General features: G+C 36.9%; 1 long non-coding RNA gene across 1 annotated transcript; it reads left to right on the top strand.

Annotated features, from left to right (window-relative positions):
- Positions 1–17,998: 17,998 nt before the first annotated feature.
- Positions 17,999–19,132, top strand: LOC142240928 (uncharacterized). Its single transcript, XR_012723435.1, has 3 exons — positions 17,999–18,389; positions 18,481–18,666; positions 18,722–19,132. It is a non-coding gene; the product is annotated as an uncharacterized LOC142240928 (long non-coding RNA).
- The last annotated feature ends 1,153 nt before the right edge of the window (positions 19,133–20,285 follow it).

The following is a 20,285-nucleotide window of genomic DNA, read 5'->3' as shown; positions in this document are numbered from 1 at the left end:
GGAGGTTTCTACTGCCTCAGAACTCACCAAAGTTGAACCTATGGTTATTGCGAGAGTCACCGAGATCTCTGAAGAGGACATTCTTGATGACTCGATTGAAGCGGCTGATGTGACGGTTGTTGAAAATCTCGATGGTCCTACGGATCCTCCAGATAAATCTTCATCATTGTAAGGCTGCATGTGCTGCCTTAAAAGTTCTCCTGATGAAAGGAGACATAGACATAGTTCTTATTCAAGAACCATATGTTTATAGAAACAAATTATGTGAATTAAGTACTCCGGGGTTCAAACTATTGCAATATACTAGTAATGATGTAAATCGAGCCTGTGTAATTGCTAAAAACGAGCTTAAGTTGTTTCTGTTTCCTGCAATGTGCACTGCAGACACTGTCGTTACCAATTTAGAAATAGCCAAATGCAACTATTGGTTATCTTCGGTCTACATGGGACATGACAGGGAGATGCCTCCATGTGCCGTTAAGACATTAGTTGAGGAGTCACTGAAAACAAAGACGAAACTCATTATGGGATGCGATGCGAATGCGCATCATAGTATATGGGGAAGTAATGATACTAATGCAAGAGGAAAGTCGCTAATAGAGTTTATTTTGCGTACTAATCTGGTAGTCTGCAACAAGGGAGATGCCCCAACCTTTGTCACTGAAAACAAGCAAGAGGGTTTGGACATCATCTTGGCTTCGCAAGAACTGAATGAAATGATATCTGAGTGGCAGGTTTTAAGTGAACACAGCTTCTCAAATCATCGCTACATCAGTTTCAAATTTGATGTTCATACCACCAAGACCATATTTCCGACAAATGTTAGGAAAGCTGACTGGAATAGCTATAGGGAATCGTTCAATATGATGATACCGGAAATAACAGAGACAAATATGAGAAATGTGCAAGATATCGAACACGCAGTGGAGCGGATTACTAAGGCCTTCAACATCTCACTGAAAGCTGCATGCCCTAGAGGGAAGCCAAGGGGGAAAATCGACCACCATGGTGGTCTACGGAGTTAGGTAATATGAGGAAATCGTGCAGGAAGCTCTTTAACAAGGCAAAGTCCACCAGAGCTCCTGTGGATTGGGACGCTTACAAGAAGAATCTGAGAGGATACAAGCGGGAACTGAGAAAGACTCAGCATAACTCTTGGAATGATTACTGCAGCAGCATTAAGAATACGTCCGAGGCTTCCAGACTACGGAAGGTGCTAGCATCCACGAGCTCCGCTCCAGGTTTCATTAAAACATCGGAGGGCAATTGGACAACGTCCAGTGAGGAGACGCTGGAGGTACTATTGGACACACATTTTCCCGGAAATCAGACTGGCGGTGCCACAGTGGCTCAGCGGTCGTTTCCTATCGAGAAAATTGTATCAGAATCTATAATAAAATGGGCGTTAAATAGCTTTGGGTCATTGAAATCCCCCGGACCTGATGGAAATACTCCGGCGGAGTTACAAGCGGTGGCTGACAGATATATATAGGATGTATCAACTTAGCATATATTCCACGAAGAATACACAATCGTGGCGTTTCTAGACATCGAAGGGGCGTTCAATAATGTCCATCCGAGCTCGATATTAAATGGACTGACAACTCTGAATGTTGATCCGTGTATACTTAGGCTATTAGACGAACTTCTAATGAAGAGACGTATTTCAGCCAGACTAGGACAAGCAAACATACAAAGGTATGTGAACAGAGGCACTCCCCAAGGAGGAGTTCTATCACCTCTTCTTTGGAATGTTGCTATAACCTTCTGGTTACCCTAGAAAAAAAAAGGATAAAAGTCGTGGCATACGAAGATGATGTGGCGCTAGCAGTCAGGGGAAAATTCCCATCCACAATCAGAGATATTATTCAGAGGGCCCTCCGGATGACTAAGAAATAGGCGAAAGACAATGGCCTTGGGGTAAATCCTGCAAAGACAGAAATAGTCATGTACTGCAAAGATCGCAAAACTCCTTAGGGGGTATTGAAATTCTCTTTGGTGAGTGTGCAAAATACCTTGGCGTTATTTTGGACAGGAAGCTGAACTTTAAGCTTAATATTGAAGAAAGGGCGAGAAAAGCAACGGTAGCTTTGTACTCGTGCAAAAAGGCAATAGGAAAAAAGTGGGGACTAAAACCAAAAATTGTGCATTGGCTATACACGGCAGTGGTTAGACCTATAATGCTATATGGTGTTGTAGTCTGGTGGTCGGCACTTCACCAGCCAACATGTTTAGACAAAGTTCAGCGTATGGCGTGTTTGTGTATCTCAGGCGCATTCAGCAAGACAGGAACAAATTCCCTTAATGTCATGCTGCATCTATTGCCTTTAGACATTTTGGCCAAACAATTAGCTGCAACAACGGCTGTGCGGTTGCGCGAGCTATCGCTGTGGTCGGAAAAAAGTTACGGTCACAGTTCGGTCCTCAAAATAATGCCAGATGTGCCTAACGTAGTGGATTACACTTTGGCGAGTCCACTTTTCGACAAAAAGTTTGAGACTCTAATCCCCAACAGTGAGGCGTGGTGCACACAGACCCCGGGGAATAAAGAATATATAGATTTCTACACTGATGGCTCCAAATTGGATGGGCAATTGGGTTTCGGAGTATATTCTAATGATCTGGAACTTCGAATAACGAAAAGATTGCCTAATCACTGTAGTGTTTTTCAGGCTGAAATATAAGCAATAAGAGAAGTGGCGAATTGATTGAGAAGTAATGTTCCAAAAAATGTGGGCATTAATATATACTCAGACAGTCAACCTGCAATAAAATCCTTGGACTCTGTGTTCCTCAACTCGAAAACGGCCATCGACTGCCGCAAATCTCTCAATGAGATGGCTGAGCAGTACAATATTACCTAATATGGGTGCCTGGCCATAGGAACATACGGGGGAACTGCGAAGCGGATGAGTTGGCATGGCTAGGGACTACCTTACATATTCCAGGGGAACTAGAATCTGTTGGTATGCCCCTGGCTACCTACAAGCTCATGCTGCGTGAGAAGGCTGTTATGATGGCAAATGTTCGATGGGAGAATTGCAAGGGCTGTAACGACACCAAGTAAATATGGCCCCATTTAAACTTAAACCGCACACTAGATATGCTAGTGTTCTCGAGATGTCAGACATCACTCCTGATATCTGCTATAACGGGTCGCTGCCTGATAGGCGATTTTGCAAAAACTATAGGCGCGAAGTATAATGACTATTGTATGAGCTGTCATGATGCGGAGGAAAACGAATCAATTAAACACCTCTTGTGTGAGTGTCCTGCATTTTGTGTAAAGCGTAAGCAGCTTTTAGGAGCATATAGCTTCAGATTACTGGCGGATCTGGAAAACGTTAACTTAAGCAGTCTGCTAATGTTTTTGGAATAATCTGGTTGTTTCAACAAAAAATAATCAAGAAGGTTCAGCGGTTAAAACTAGAAGTGCCCATATGTAGTAGGTACTTTTAGTTAATGTGGTATCATAATAGACTGAATAGTCTAAGTGAGCCTGAATCTTAATCGGGCTGGCACTTTAACCTAACCTTTACTTTGCTATATTCACAGAAATAATTTTTTCGGTAGTCATCTTATCCCAAAATATTGTTATTTACAAGCCACATGAAAAAAAAATAAAGTACAAAGGCGACCAATTCTAATTGGTCGCAACGGTTACATATCATACGTTACGGCGATGCGATAGTTAATACTATAGTAATACCGGATGTAAATGGTTTGATATATAGTGGTATCAAAATTAAAGGGTAACTTGAACCAATTTATTAATACCAAACGGTAATAGCCACATACCGCATTTTTTCTACCAGTGTATAAATTAAACTCCATCTAAGAGTATATTCTATAGTATTCCAAGTGGAATTACAATTTCGATCCCTCTATAGTAACGCACCTGGAATAAGGGGGATTGACTCCCTTTTTGTTGTTGATTTTGATTGTAAATAATTTTTGCCGCAAATTTTCAATTTCCGCCCATAGTGCACTGTCATACGGATAAACTTATAGTTTGCAAGCCGCATTAAGATTATAAGTTTTTCCGGACGAAATGTCTGTGTTTGTAAAGAATCTTATAAGGTGTTCTCACCAATCATGCTTTGTGGTTTGAAATGTTTTCCCTTTATAAGCACTTCAAAACGAGTCGTTTTCGCCATACTAAAAAACAAGTTCAAAACACAAGTTTTCCTCCAAAACACGTCAATTTTAGAATGTGAACCCACCTAATTTGGAAATTGTTTTTCCCTTTGCGCTCGCGGTAATTATTTAGACATAGGATGCATATATGTGAATTTCGAGCAATTGTAAATTTCTAGTTTCCATGGTAACTGTCAAACTAAAACATCTCAACCCGGTGTGAACGGTGAAATGTTTTGGAAAAACGAATGAGGAAAAAGAGTTGGTGAGAACATAGCATTACAGTGTGTCCAATCGATACGACAATTCGTTGATGACTAAATAATCGGTAAATGTGTTATTGATCCCATAAACATGCAGCAGTATCGATTATGCCTTCGGATTTAACTTATAATGCGGCTAATATATGGGATATGTTTGACACGACCACTGTCGTCCGGATAAACTTAAGGTCTGGTTATGCATCCAAAAATCAGAAAAAAAAAACAAAAATTTACGTGTCGTTGTCGTGTCAGCTGATCAAAAAACAAGCGTCATCGATTGAAAGAGAAAAATTTGAATAACGTGAAAATTCATTTCAATAAAAATTATTATTGTGTTGTTTTCGGTTAAAATTGACTATGAGAACTTAATATTGTTCATAAAATTTATTTTAAGTGTAAAAATTAATTTTTTTCTACCTGCTCTTGGTACGTTTTTTCAATTTGGATAATCGTCCAAAAATCTTACGTTGCCGTTATTGTACTGCTACGCTACATTTTTAGATGCATAACCAGGTCATCAGCTGATCAAAAAACAAGCGTCCTCTATGAAAAATGTGATTAGCTTGAAAATATATTTCATTAAAAATTTAGTATTGTGTTGTTTTCGGTTAAAATGGACGTTGAGAAATTAATATTTTTCGTGAAATTCATTTAAATGTAAAAAAACAAACTTTTTCTGCCAGTTGTTGATAGTGGTACGTTTTTGTTAAGTTGGCTAATCGCAAAAAAATCATACGTTACCGTTATGTTACGGCTACGCTAAATTTTTATATGCATAACCAGGCCTTCCCAGTCGTACATGCAGTTAACTTCAAACTAAATGAAATCTAGCTATTTCTCAAGTAATATATGATTCTTTTGAGGTTTGGATTTTCATGCATTAGTATTTGACAGATCACGTGGGATTTCAGACATGGTGTCAAAGAGAAAGATGCTCAGTATGCTTTGACATTTCATCATGAATAGACTTACGATCTGCCACAACGTCGAATTTTCAGTGAATGGGCCCTAGAAAAGTTGGCAGAAAATCCGCTTTTTTATCGACAAATTTTGTTCAGCGATGAGGCTCATTTCTGGTTGAATGGCTACGTAAATAAGCAAAATTGCCGCATTTGGAGTGAAGAGCAACCAGAAGCCGTTCAAGAACTGCCCATGCATCCCGAAAAATGCACTGTTTGGTGTGGTTTGTACGCTGGTGGAATCATTGGACCGTATTTTTTCAAAGATGCTGTTGGACGCAACGTTACGGTGAATGGCGATCGCTATCGTTCGATGCTAACAAACTTTTTGTTGCCAAAAATGGAAGAACTGAACTTGGTTGACATGTGGTTTCAACAAGATGGCGCTACATGCCACACAGCTCGCGATTCTATGGCCATTTTGAGGGAAAACTTCGGAGAACAATTCATCTCAAGAAATGGACCGGTAAGTTGGCCACCAAGATCATGCGATTTGACGCCTTTAGACTATTTTTTGTGGGGCTACGTCAAGTCTAAAGTCTACAGAAATAAGCCAGCAACTATTCCAGCTTTGGAAGACAACATTTCCGAAGAAATTCGGGCTATTCCGGCCGAAATGCTCGAAAAAGTTGCCCAAAATTGGACTTTCCGAATGGACCACCTAAGACGCAGCCGCGGTCAAGATTTAAATGAAATTATCTTCAAAAAGTAAATGTCATGGACCAATCTAACTTTTCAAATAAAGAACCGATGAGATTTTGCAAATTTTATGCGTTTTTTTAAAAAAAAAAAGTTATCAAGCTCTTAACAAATCACCCTTTAGTAGTGGGTGACATTCGGATTAAATTTATATTGATTCAACTATTTTAACAAGGCGATGTCATAGGAAGTAGTCAATTGTCCAACTCTGTACTACTTTCAATTAGCTTTAAGTTAGTTACCAATACGTTAATTTAAAGTTAGTTAGTTTTCAGTCAAAGAAAAGTTAGTTAATTAAAAGTATTCCCTAAAATCAAAAAAATCGTTCAAAAATTTATATTTTCATAAAAAAAAAAATTATTCATATAACAATTTAATAAGAAACTTCAAACTATAACAACCCAGTCTTTGAATTTGGGGGCGCTTCTGAGAATCTCCACTACGTCGAAACCATCTAAAGCATAAATTAGATCATTTTCAGTAAGCAAAACCTTTTTAAAGTAGATGAGTCTAAATTCTTTTAATGCAGGATAATGGCCTAGGAAATGTTGTAAGTTTTCAGTTTCAAGCATATTGCACATAGAACATTGGCGGTTTACGGTCTGTTGAAATATATTGCCATTCAATTGAATCAGGTCACTTCTTGCTTTGAAGATCAACATAATTTCTTCCTGAGAAAGATGCTCATTTATATAAAACTGGGCATTTAAAGGGTTTAATTTTTTATAAAACCTTCGAGTTTCTCTTGCTTGCCTATTACAATTGTTAAGATATTCTAATCGCATATTGTACAGCAAAATTTCACTACTACGCATCCAGTCAGACTTCAAATTTATCTCCATTCTCCCAACATAGCGTTTCAGCAATAAATTATTTATGGCTTCTGCCCAAAATATTCCACTTTATAATACTTTTTTTGCAAGTTGGTGAGGAAGTCGTTTTTCATTATAATCAAAAATAATTCGGGACAAATATTTCATATGTGTTCCCAAGGCAAATATGTGCCCATTTTCTATACCAGTTTCCAGCATGAGTACATATGTTGGCGTACATTTTGGCAATCTAAGGATTTTTGTTTCAAAAAGTATAGAACAAGTCTGTCGACTTCCTCAAAGTTGGAATAACCCCAAATTTGCGACCAGTAACTTTGTATCGCTCTGCAAACCGCCAAAAATAATTTCCATTTAGAGTTTACTGACACATTGGGCTTATTTAGAAAACTTTCCCATGTGCAATTAATGCTATTCTTTGCCGCTTGATTTCTAGCTACGACGTTTTTGGTGAAGGATAGTTTCGGTGTCAAAGTCAACCCAAGGTAGCAGTATTCAGATGTGACCTTATTTTGTTCGCCTTTATAATACCACTGTTCATATTTTGATATTTTGCCATCTTTCCTGAATACCATAATTTGGGATTTACTCATATTAACCTCCATATTCCACAAATTGCAATATTCTTCCAGTCTATTAATCATCCGTTGAAGTATATGAACATCATTCGCCAACAGGACAATGTCATCAGCATAAAGCAAAAGGCGTATATTCAAACCTTCCACGTTAGTGCCACCCCCAAGCCATTCATAAAGATCATCTAGGTACAGAGCAAATAAAAGTGGTGAAAGTAGGCATCCTTGCTTCACTCCTGTTTTTGTAGAAAATTCTTCTGACAATTCTGTGCCTGTCCACACGGAAAATATAGTCTTCTCTTACACCCTTTCGATAAATCGGACTATTTTTGTCGATACACCAATGCTATGCAGCTTATACATCATTGCACTTCGAGATACCTTATCAAAAGCAGCTTTGAAATCGACAAAGAATGCGTACGTTTTCCTTTTTCTATTCCAGTTTAGGTGAATGACCGACGTTAGCGAGAAAATATTGTCAGATGTGGAGTAATTTCTGCGAAAGCCTGCTTGAAATTCGTTTAATTTGTCGTGTTTCTCAACCCAATCCGTTAATCTCTGTGATACAATTCCCATCATAACTTTGGGAAGACAATTCATAAACGAAATTCCACGGTAATTATTTGGCTGTGATTTTTCGCCTTTCTTGAATATAGGGTATATAATGCTCTTGCAGAATGAATTGTCTACTTCCCCATTCTCAAGTATATAATTACAAGATATCGCAATTTGCAGTAGGAGCTCATGCGGGGCATATTTATAAAATTCGTATGGTATACGGTCTTCTCCAGGAGCCTTATTAACCTTAGTCTTTGCAAGAGTTTCCTTAACTTCACGGAGCGTTATTTCTCCATCCAAATCTTCATCAAATAAAAGCATGTGTGCGTAATGAAAATCAGGTGACAACAGGGGTTGGTTAAGTAACTGGAAAAAGTGGTGTTTCAAGTCTTCCATAGTCACTTCTATGTTATTTATTGCATCCTCATTTCGTATTTCTCTTACAATTTTCCAGCAGTCTTTGGAATCTCGCACATTATCGATTTTTCTTTCGATATTGAACTGGTATTTCGCATTCGATTTGATACATATCTTTTTATATTTGCGATTTAGATTTAAGTACCTAGACCTATTTTCCAATGTCCTTTCCCTTCGATATTTTCTAAAACTTTTGAAAGATGCTTCTCTGGCTTTGAAGCAGTTGAAATCAAACCATTTTTGCTTTTTGAGAAACTAGTACTTGGTGCAGAGCAAAGATTATTTGCTTATCTTATTATTCCCGCAATAATTTCAAAATTAAGTGGTACGGGTTGTCTTGTAGTTAACTGGCCTTCCAAAGCTTCCCGCATCTTGGTGTTGTATTGATTAACAGCCAATTTCTCATATCCGAAACGAATGCTTTCGTTCGTCTGTGGTGCCCAAAACAGCTGAATTTATAAAGGAAATCAGCTGGTTTTGACATTTCAGTCGAACGAAAGCGTTCGTTTCGGATATGAGAAATTGGCTGTAATTTTGTTTTGGTTCCACTGTAGCAAAACATTTTTATTTGAGCTACTGGTCCGAGTGAAGACCATGGCTAAGGTAATCGGCATATGATCTGACCATGTTTGGCTATCTACTTTAAACGTGTCGATTTGTGCGAGTAATTCTTGAGACAGTGCACAAATATCATTGACAGAATGCCCAGCTGTACTGATGTAGGTACCATAGACCAATTAAGGTATAGACATCTCAAGTGAATTCACAGCGCTGTAGTTTGTCTGCACACCGTAGATAGCTCTTTTTCGTCTGCAATTAAGTGATTTTTAAATTTGGCTTTAATTTGTTTTCTTTCCTTTGTTCTTTTGATGAAACACCAAATATTGGAAAAACATGCAAAATTCTATACGTTCACACCTTTTTTGTAATGTAAATTGACTAATTTCTACGGTAATTTTCGTTTTCCAAAAAGAAATTGAGTCACTTGACTGCGCACTGCAAATAAACAAAACCATGGTGAATTATCAAGGTATGTCTCTATTTTAATTGGTCAATGGTAGGTAAACTCACCATTTCGTCTCCATTCGTCATACCATTTGCAATAACTAAGCCATTTTCGTAGCACAGTTGTATAAAATCTCTACCCCTAGAGTTCATCTCTACATCTTTCGATTTCCTTTCCGGTAACCCAGCGTGGAATTTGTCATGTGCGCCCGAATATTGTTTTCATGTTTATGGATTTTAGCGCCATCTATTTGTGGAGAGAAGGGGGCGTATGATAAATATAGTTATCCATCCCTGGCAAAAACAAACATATGTTTTTGTTGGGGATTGGAATCAAATTTCGCGATGGCTGGGAAGTGGAGAGGATGATGGCGAATGCAGCGTCAATGATGGAGGTTTTTGGATTTTGAAGCGTCAGATTATTCTGAGTTTGTGTGATGTTGCTTGCATTTTATTGAATAAATTTATCTACATAATAATATGAGCAAAGATATAAACACAAACAATTATATATAAACAATAATATAAAACGATTTTGTTTGGAAGCGTATTAGCAAAAAATAAACTATGGAACAATATTACAACTCCCATAGAAAAATTATTACCATAAGGGCTCAAAGCATGAAAATACCATGCGGTATTCTGAAAGTACCAATACGGTATTGAAAATAATACCTAAGCGGTACTATTATTTATACCATAATGGTATTGATGTATAAACAGTGCGGTATTACCAAATAATACCTAAATGGTATTGGTTAATTAATATTTAGTTTAATAAAACACAAGTAAACTGTCTTTGTGACGTACTTCATTTAATACATAACATACATACAAAACCTAATCATTTATCCATGCAAAGTTTTTCTCCTAATTTAGCTCCATGTCGCAATTCAGGCACTGCATCCCTCAAGTCATTTCTCCGTACAAAGTTTTTCTCCCAATTCAGCTCCATGTACTTCGCTATATTCACTGAATTCATTTAATTTTCGTCATCTTATCCCAAACTATAGTTATTTACAAGCCGCATGAAAAAAAACTAAACTACCAAGGCGACCAATTAAAATTGGTCGCAACGTCTACATATCATGCGTTACGGGTTTGAGATAGTTAATACCACAATAATACCGGATGTAAATGATTTAATACAAAGCGGTACCAAAATTAAAAGGTAACGTGAATCATTAGTGAAATCAATCAATAAATAAATAAAATTAGAAGTCATAAAAAGAACATTGAGTAAAGACTACTTGCCTGCGGTTGTCCAACTCCACTGCCATATTACGTTTGACATCGACTCCAAACTTTCCCAGCTTGCGAATATTTGCTGCACTCCAAGAATTTTGCTGATTTTGGCTGCTGCATAGCTTGTCGTCTTCAATGCGGTTGTAATTAGCGCTGGTCAACCCACAACGCCTCAGGTACCTCTGTTTTGTCTGAATACTCGTACATTTGTTTGACTTAGACTGACGGACAGACATAGACAGGAACTTCTGCAAATAAAATAAAAATATCTATTAAAGTTTTGATTTATGCCAGTGTCGTGTGTTAGTAAAAGGGGGTATTCATTAGCGCGGATTTGTTTTGTTGCGCCTGACTTGGGCATTATAAGTAGTGTTTATGCCTAGGACTAAGTTAGAGTTAATAGGACTGGAAATGTGGGTCCACTTTTGCCGCACTTAATGTTTGTCCTCGTAAAAACACTAAAAACTGTGAAACATGAGCTACATAAAAAGTTGTATTTTTTATTTACGGAAGTTATATTTTGACGTTACTAATACTTAAGTGTTCTAGACGGACGGACAGAAAGACATTAGACCGAGGAATGGAATTCGTGAGGTCCTGACGAAATATTATTTGCTTATGAATTTCAATTGTTTTGATTAGATACTTATCTTTTATGAATTGTTTATTTTTATTGGAGAATAATTGTACATTCGTGCAGAGTTCTATCACCTCTTCTTTGGAATGTTGCTATAAATAGCCTTCTGGTTACTCTAGAAAAAGAAAGGATAAAAGTGGTGGCATACGCAGATGATGTGGCTCTGGCAATCAGGGGAAAATTCCCATCCACAATCAGAGATATTATTCAGAGGGCCCTCCGGATGACTGAGAAATGGGCGAAAGACAATGGTCTTGGGGTAAATCCTGCAAAGACAGAATTAGTCATGTACTGCAAAGATCGCAAAACTCCCTTTGGTGAGTGTGCAAAATACCTTGGCGTTATTTTGGACAGGAAGCTTAACTTTAAGCTTAATATTGAAGAAAGGGCGAGAAAGGCAACTGTATTGCAAAAAGGCAATAGGAAAAAAGTGGGGACTAAAACCAAAAATTGTGAATTGGCTATACACGGCAGTGGTTAGACCTATAATGCTATATGGTGTTGTAGTCTGGTGACCGGCACTTCAGAAACCGACTTGTTTAGATAAAGTTCGGGGTATGGCGTGTTTGTGTATTTCAGGCGCATTCAGCAAGACAGGAACAAATTCCCTTAATGTCATGCTGTATCTATTGCCTTTAGACATTTTGGCCAAACAGTCAGCTGCAACAACGGCTGTGCGGTTGCGCGAACTATCGCTGTGGTCGGAAAAAGGTTACGGTCACAGTTCTGTCCTCAAAATAATGCCAGATGTGCCTAACGTAGTGGTTTACACTTTGGCGAGTCCACTTTTCGACAAAAAGTTTGATACTCTAATCCCCAACAGTGAGGCGTGGTGCACACAGACCCCGGGGAATAAAGAATATATAGATTTCTACACTGATGGCTCCAAATTGGATGGACAAGTGGGGTTCGGAGTGTATTCTAAGACAGACTCAGACAGTCAACCTGCAATAAAATCCTTGGACTCTGTGTTCCTCAACTCGAAAACGGCCATCGAATGCCGCAAATCTCTCAATGAGATGGCTGAGCAGTACAATATTCACCTAATATGGGTGCCTGGCCATAGGAACATACCGGGGAACTGCGAAGCGGATGAGTTGGCAAGGCTAGGGACTACCTTACATATTCCAGGGGAACTACAATTTGTTGGTATGCCCCTAGCTACCTGCAAGCTCATGCTGCGTGAGAAGGCTGTTATGATGGCAAATGTTCGACGGGAGAATTGCAAGGGTTGTAACGACACCAAGCAAATATGGCCCCATTTCAACTTAAACCGCACACTAGATATGCTAATGTTCTCGAGACGTTAGATATCACTCCTGATATCTGCTATAACGGGTCGCTGCCTGATAGGCGATTTTGCAAAAACTATTGGCGCGAAGTATAATGACTATTGTGTGAGCTGTCATGATACGGAGGAAAAAGAATCAATTAAACACCTCTTGTGTGAGTGGCCTGCACTTTGTGTAAAGCGCAAGCAACTTTTAGGAGCATATAGCTTCAGATTACTGGCGGATCTGGAAAACGTTAACTTAAGCAGTCTGCTAATATTTTTGGAACAATCTGGTTGGTTCAACAATGAAAAATAATCAAGAAGGTTCAGCGGTTACAACTAGAAGTGCCCATATGTAATAGGTACTTTTAGTTAATGTGGTATCACAATGGACTGAATAGTCTAAGTGAGCCTGAATCTTAATCGGGCTGCCACTTTAACCTAACCTAACCTAATCTGCTCCAAGTTCATGATTCTAATTTATCTGAAAGAGAGAAAAAGGATAATAAAAATATGTTTATAATGTTGTTTGAAAAGAGATAATATTGGTGTTACATTATTAAATATGGAAGGCTAAAGAAGTTATAAGGGAAAGGAAAAAAAGGTGATTTAAAGGACAGGTAAGTAGCATTTGGGGTGTCCGGAATGGATGGGCCACAGGGATACCATGGTTGGGGAGGGTTAGGCCACGGCATGCTTTGGGAATCCGGTATGTCAGCAAACCAATATGAGTGGAGATTGTGTAAAAATTATCTTACGATTGTTGATACGTACACCGAAAGAATTCTCTTCGTTAATTTTACGAAGAATTCTTCATTAACTATTCTTCGTGAATTCTTCATTAAAATAACGAAAATTTCATTCATTTTCGTAAATTTTACGAAGAACATTTTACGAATATACGAAACTTCTACGAAATATTCTACATTAACTTTTCTTCGTAAAAAGTTCGTACTTTTAACGAAACTTTCCTCATATTTCATGAATTTTGTGAAGAAGTTTTTACGAATATTTTACGAAACATTCTGCGTTAAAATTTCTTCATAAAAAGTACGAAACATTTTCTTTGAAATAACGAAGAAGTTTCATTGTAGTTTTAAAATTTCCGTTCGCGACATAAAATTGTCTTTTATAATGAGCTTGAGTGTATTCCTTTATTCTATTTTTTATGCAAGTCTATGCTACTTCTCATTTGGGTGATAGAGCGCTATGAATAAAAGTGAAGCAATAAAACTAAAAATTATTAAAAAACTTAAGATGTAAAGTAGTGATGTCATTTTTCACACTTGTAACTACAACCAAATGCACTTTCGACTGTAAATTTTTTTCTAAAAGTTCGAACATTTTTGAAAAAAAAGTACGAAAGTTTTTCATAAAAAGTACGAAACATTTTCATAAAAAGAACGAAATTGTTTCATAAAAAGTACGAAGATTTTTCATAAAAAGTACGAAGATTCTTCATAAAAAGTACGAATTTTTTTCTTACAAAGTACGAAAATTTTGGAAGAACTTTTCTTCGTAAAAAGTACGAAATATTTCGTACTTTTAATGAAAAGTTTCTTTGGTTGTAAAACAATGACAAATTTCGTACTTTTAACGAAATTTTTCGTTCTTTTTACGAAGAAAATTCTTTCGGTGTAGCTGTTGTGTTTTGTGATGTCCATCAAAGGCTGTTTGTTTGTTTTTATTTATTTATTTTTTTGTCAGCTGCCAGAGGACTGAGTTGCCAATGAACCGCGCCCCACAGATTGAGCCGAAAGCCGGCAACATAGTTCGGCAACCAGCGCACGGCAACTCGGTTCCTCACTCCAGGTGTCAGTAGCCATAGGGCTGTGACAAAAATGGCGCCCGCAACATGGTGCCAGAGAAATCAGGTTTACCACAGCATTGATTTCTGGCCACAATAGTTTCTACCTTGTCTCATGTGTTTGTCTGTGCAGGTCCCGGTGTTGATAGTTAATTTGTCCAAATCGCGTGTCCATAGATGAATACGTGAAGTCTGGGTGGGAAAAAGTGGTCAAGTATTCATCTCTTCAAAAGGGGGACGTAAGTCACGATTTCGGACGGTGTAGTACCTGATAGTCGTTTGCGACGTAACCTAGGGAATAGATATTACCATTCATTAGCAATAGTAGTTAGTTTCAATAGCCCAAATTGTGTTTACTTACCTGTCTGTCGGTTTATTTCATTCTTTTCAATATGACAACCGAAGAGAGTCCTAGAAGATAGTTATGTTGTATGATGATTTTCAGTGTCCTTTTGGGTTTTTAAGTTTTATTAGGGAGTAACACAATACCAGTTTTCCATGTTTGCTATACCAGCAGTACGTATCTACGGAGATTACAAGATGGAAGGAATTTATGTTGTTTTGGAGTAATGTGAATTTTCTTGTTGATCCACTCTATTGGTTTGCAGTTACTCACCTGTTTGGGGAATCACCTTTTTGAATCCTTTTCCTGAATTTTGTATCGATTGGTAATTTCCTTTTTTCTCTTTTATTGGTAGTTTCGGAATTATTTCGAAATTTACAAGTTTTCTCCAATATTTCTACTTTTGATTGCCCGAAAAGGGATATAGGATTAAGGAATATATTTTTATAGGTAAATGAATTGGTTTTTAATTTGAATTTTTGCGTCAACACAAGAAATACTCAGCGTTTTGAATTTTGAGTTTTCACTGGAATTTTCTGAAAGGGAACTTAATTTTAGTTTATAATAGTGAATTGGATTATTGAATTGGTTGATTGGAATATTTTAAACTTACCTGGGGTTTTTTTGAATGCATTGGATTTTGGAAGAAGTGTGTATGTGTTTGTGATCTGATCTGAATATGAAACCGTTTTTTCTTTTTTAAATTGAAATAAATCATTGGGTAGGTTGATATTTTTTTTAATATTACTTATTTTTATTTATTTATTTATTTTTTTTCCTCAAAGATTTGGGTCCTATTTTAAGTTTGTTGCATTATTTTATTTCATTACAAGATCTATATTTAAATTTTTTAAAGTTTTAGACTTAAAATTTTTTTTTGAATTTTTAACTGTGAATTTTGGTTTTTACGGTTATTTCTTTTAAATATTTATTTATTTCTTTTTTATTTTTAATTTTTCTTTTTGGTTTGCATTGCTTGAGTGAATTTTGGTTTAGATTTATTATAGTTAATTTTTTTTTTATTTTTTATTGTTGGGTTTTTCATGAATTATTATTATTTATTTAGATTTGTTTGATTTGGCGTGAATATTTTTGAGTTTAATTTTTTTTTATCGGTAGTATCTTTTAGGTATTAAGTTTTTCATTTATTAATTTTATGGAGTTTTAGTTTGAGCTATCGTTGTAATTTTTAATCTGGTTTTGAATTGTGAGTATTATTCATTATCTTCAAGGGAACAATATCAACATAGCCAAAATGGAGTTGGCCCCAACTTTATACCACCTCAGACGTTTCAAGAAAATGTACCAGTGAACCATGGAGTTGCATCATTGTCTTCACGAAACCACTTTAGGAAAGTAGATATCGACAAATGGAGACTTAAGTTCGTCGGCACTTCAAAATCAATCACCGCCGAAGATTTTATTTTCCGTCTTGAACAACTTAAAATTGACCATGCCTGTGATGATGAAGAGGTTCTAGTAAAATGTCCACAATTGTTAGAAGGCCCGGCCGAAGACTGGTTCTGGATGCAGAGACGTCTGGGGCAGGTGCACAGTTTCGAGGCTCTCAAAGAAGCGTTCCTCTCACAGTTCCGTAAATTTGAGAGTGACTTCGATGTGCAAAGGAGAATGATGGAAAGAAGGCAGGGCCCAAAAGAATCATTTGAAGATTTTTATAATGCAATGTTACGCCTACGCCACACAGTGTGTCCTTCCCATACATTCGACGGCCAAAAATAGAAGGAGTTGTACGAGAGTAATGAAATTTGGCACGAGTTCCTAATAAAGGGTGATTTGTTAAGAGCTTGATAACTTTTTTTTTTAAAAAAACCCATAAAATTTGCAAAATCTCATCGGTTCTTTATTTGAAACGTTAGATTGGTCCATGACATTTACTTTTTGAAGATAATTTCATTTAAATGTTGACCGCGGCTGCGTCTTAGGTGGTCCATTCGGAAAGTCCAATTTTGGGCAACTTTTTCGAGCATTTCGGCCGGAATAGCCCGAATTTCTTCGGAAATGTTGTCTTCCAAAGCTGGAATAGTTGCTGGCTTATTTCTGTAGACTTTAGACTTGACGTAGCCCCACAAAAAATAGTCTAAAAGCGTCAAATCGCATGATCTTGGTGGCCAACTTACCGGTCCATTTCTTGAGATGAATTGTTCTCCGAAGTTTTCCCTCAAAATGGCCATAGAATCGCGAGCTGTGTGGCATGTAGCGCCATCTTGTTGAAACCACATGTCAACCAAGTTCAGTTCTTCCATTTTTGGCAACAAAAAGTTTGTTAGCATCGAACGATAGCGATCGCCATTCACCGTAACGTTGCGTCCAACAGCATCTTTGAAAAAATACGGTCCAATGATTCCACCAGCGTACAAACCACACCAAACAGTGCGTTTTTCGGGATGCATGGGCAGTTCTTGAACGGCTTCTGGTTGCTCTTCACTCCAAATGCGGCAATTTTGCTTATTTACGTAGCCATTCAACCAGAAATGAGCCTCATCGCTGAACAAAATTTGTCGATAAAAAAGCGGATTTTCTGCCAACTTTTCTAGGGCCCATTCACTGAAAATTCGACGTTGTGGCTCGTTAGTAAGTCTATTCATGATGAAATGTCAAAGCATACTGAGCATCTTTCTCTTTGACACCATGTCTGAAATCCCACGTGATCTGTCAAATACTAATGCATGAAAATCCTAACCTCAAAAGAATCACCCTTTATAATAGAATTAAGAAAATTTCAAAGTATCGACAAAATCGGTTCAGATTTAGATTAGCTCCCATATATATCTTTCGTCCGATATGCACTTATACGGCCCTAGAAGCCAGAGTTTTACCCCAATTTGGTTGAAATTTTGCACTAGGAGTACAATTAGTAGCATAGTCTAGTGTGCCAAATTTTATTGAAATCGGTTCAGATTTAGATATAGCTCCCATATATATCTTTCGTCCGATATGAACTTATACGGCCCTAGAAGCCAGAGTTTTACCCCAATTTGGTTGAAATTTTGCACTAGGAGTACAATGAGTAGCATAGTCTAGTGTGCCAAATTTTATTGAAATCGGTTCAGATTTAGATATAGCTCCCATATATATCTTTCGTCCGATATGAACTTATACGGCCCTAGAAGCCAGAGTTTTACCCCAATTTGGTTGAAATTTTGCACTAGCAGTACAATGAGTAGCATAGTCTAGTGTGCCAAATTTTATTGAAATCGGTTCAGATTTAGATATTGCTCCCGTATATATCTTTCCCATACAAATAATATTTCAAAAATGCCATATCTTCTGTAAATTTATAACTAGAATGTTTATTTTTCGCAAAAATGCATACAGCATCTATTAAATGCTGTTTTGAAAATATGAAGAAAATCAGCCCACTGTAACACCCGTCCCCCGTACAACCCCCATACAAAAATTGTACAGTTCACTCTATTTAATTTATTAACAACATTTTCACATCTTCGTGATAATCTAATTTTTTAAGCTTCAATTTCGTTCTTAATGAATTGATGTATGGGTCGGAGGATATCAACAAATGATGCATTACGTCTTCGTTAGTAGAACAGCGCCCAGTCTTGCGCGAGTTATATAGCCTATAACGTTTATAGTCTTTATTCCTCGCTTCCTGCTTCATTATGGTATGTAAAAATTTATTTAAAAAAAATAATAACTGATATATATAGCGTTATATTTTCTAATTTTGCAAAAATAAAATGCACATCAACATAGGTTCTATTTTTAGAATGACTGCAAGAACTGCTACAATTTTAAAAGATTCTACACATTGCGTGTAATAATAAGTGACGTTATTATTCATTCAATCCCAACGTCTTTAATAGCTCAGTGGATAGAGTTGGCGGCTGGTGTGCGAACATCTGGAGTTCGAGCCCAACTCATGCTCAAGTTTTCATTATGGTATGTAAAAATTTATTTAAAAAAAAAATAATAACTGATATGATTTTAATTTCAGTGTACGAGCACTTTATACACAATTATCTTACAAATATACTATTTATAGTAATAGACATGCACACAGGCAAAACAACAACAAGCTGTAACGAAAGAAAGAGTGCGCAGTTGTTGATGCACTCGTAAAATAACGCATAACTCATATTTTTTACTGTAATTTTTTGGTTTTCCATTGTTTTTTTTGGCCGCGGGCAAATATGGGCACAATTTTTTTGAATCTGTTAGCTGAGACCCTCAGCTTTAATTTGGTATAGGACTCCATGTTTCGCACTGCTTCGCACACAACTAAAAGTTTAACGGAAAATCATAAATGTTTATTTTTTTGGCCCAAAATAAAAAAAATAATTTGTTGTTTTTTTTTTAATTTTTATTTTTTTAACTTACATAATGCTTGATGCCTATTTAAAGTGAAAAAAATTTCTATAAGGTACACCCGGTGTATAGTTTATAAGTAACAATGTTTTAAATATGACATAGAAAACTAACCTATTTGAGACTTGTTCACATATGTCAACTTTGCGCTGCTCGGGACAGAAAACCAATGGAGATATTTGCATAAAATTTTACACACATGACCTTTGTAATATAGTTTAACCAACTGTGCAAAAATCATCAAAATCGGAGAGCAGGTCCAAAATGATTTATTGCCGCAGCGGACACAGTGTGCGCCATCAGCAAAGAGATCCTATCAATGAAAGTATGTTGATTGAAATGATGAAGAGTAATTTAAAACCTACCTTGACAGCATTAGTATTTCCTATTCGGATATTTGAACTACAGCATTTCAGGGAAGAATGTCGAAAGGCAGAACAGTTACTGGCAAATCAACGTCAGGCAGCACCAACACATCGGCAGTTTGTTCCCAGGGTGCATGCCATCGATTTTGCGGAACAAGCAGAATATGAAGTTGAGGCGATTTCTCGCCAGAACGTCTACGTTTGCTGGAACTGCAGGGAAAAGGGCCATGGTTTCATGGACCGCCCTTCGACTACCCGAAACTTATTTTGCTACGGCTGCGGTCTTGAAAATGTGGTGAAGCCAAAGTGTCCCAAATGCCGGGGAAACCAACAAGCGGGCACGATGAAAGGGGTAACGGGTCCGGCGAAGAGGAAGCCCCAAGAAAAGTAGTTGGTGAAGGTCATGGTAGAGATAGAGAGGAATCTGAAATAATAATATTAAAAAATAGAATTATTAATAGGAATAATAGTAGTAATAAAGGGAGTAATGAATTGAATATTAGGCAAATAAGACTAAATTAAATTGAATTGGCACATTAGGATGAAGGAATATTTACAAACTAGAGATAGGATTTTTAATGGAGTAAATGAAGTTTCTGAGTATAGTTTAGTTAGTGAGGAATTTGTGAATAGTATAGGTACAACTGAATTACTAGAGACAAATAATTATTATAGAATTATTAATAGGAATAATAGTAGTAATAAAGGGAGTAATGAATTGAATATTAGACAAATAAGACTAAATTAAATTGAATTGGCACATTAGGATGAAGGAATATTTACAAACTAGAGATAGGATTTTTAATGGAGTAAATGAAGTTTCTGAGT

Source organism: Haematobia irritans, chromosome 5 (genome assembly GCF_050003625.1).
Source record: "Haematobia irritans isolate KBUSLIRL chromosome 5, ASM5000362v1, whole genome shotgun sequence".
Classification (NCBI taxonomy): Eukaryota; Metazoa; Arthropoda; class Insecta; order Diptera; family Muscidae; genus Haematobia; species Haematobia irritans.
The sequence above is the reverse complement of the archived record's forward strand: the minus strand, read 5'-3'. Positions and strand labels throughout refer to the sequence as shown.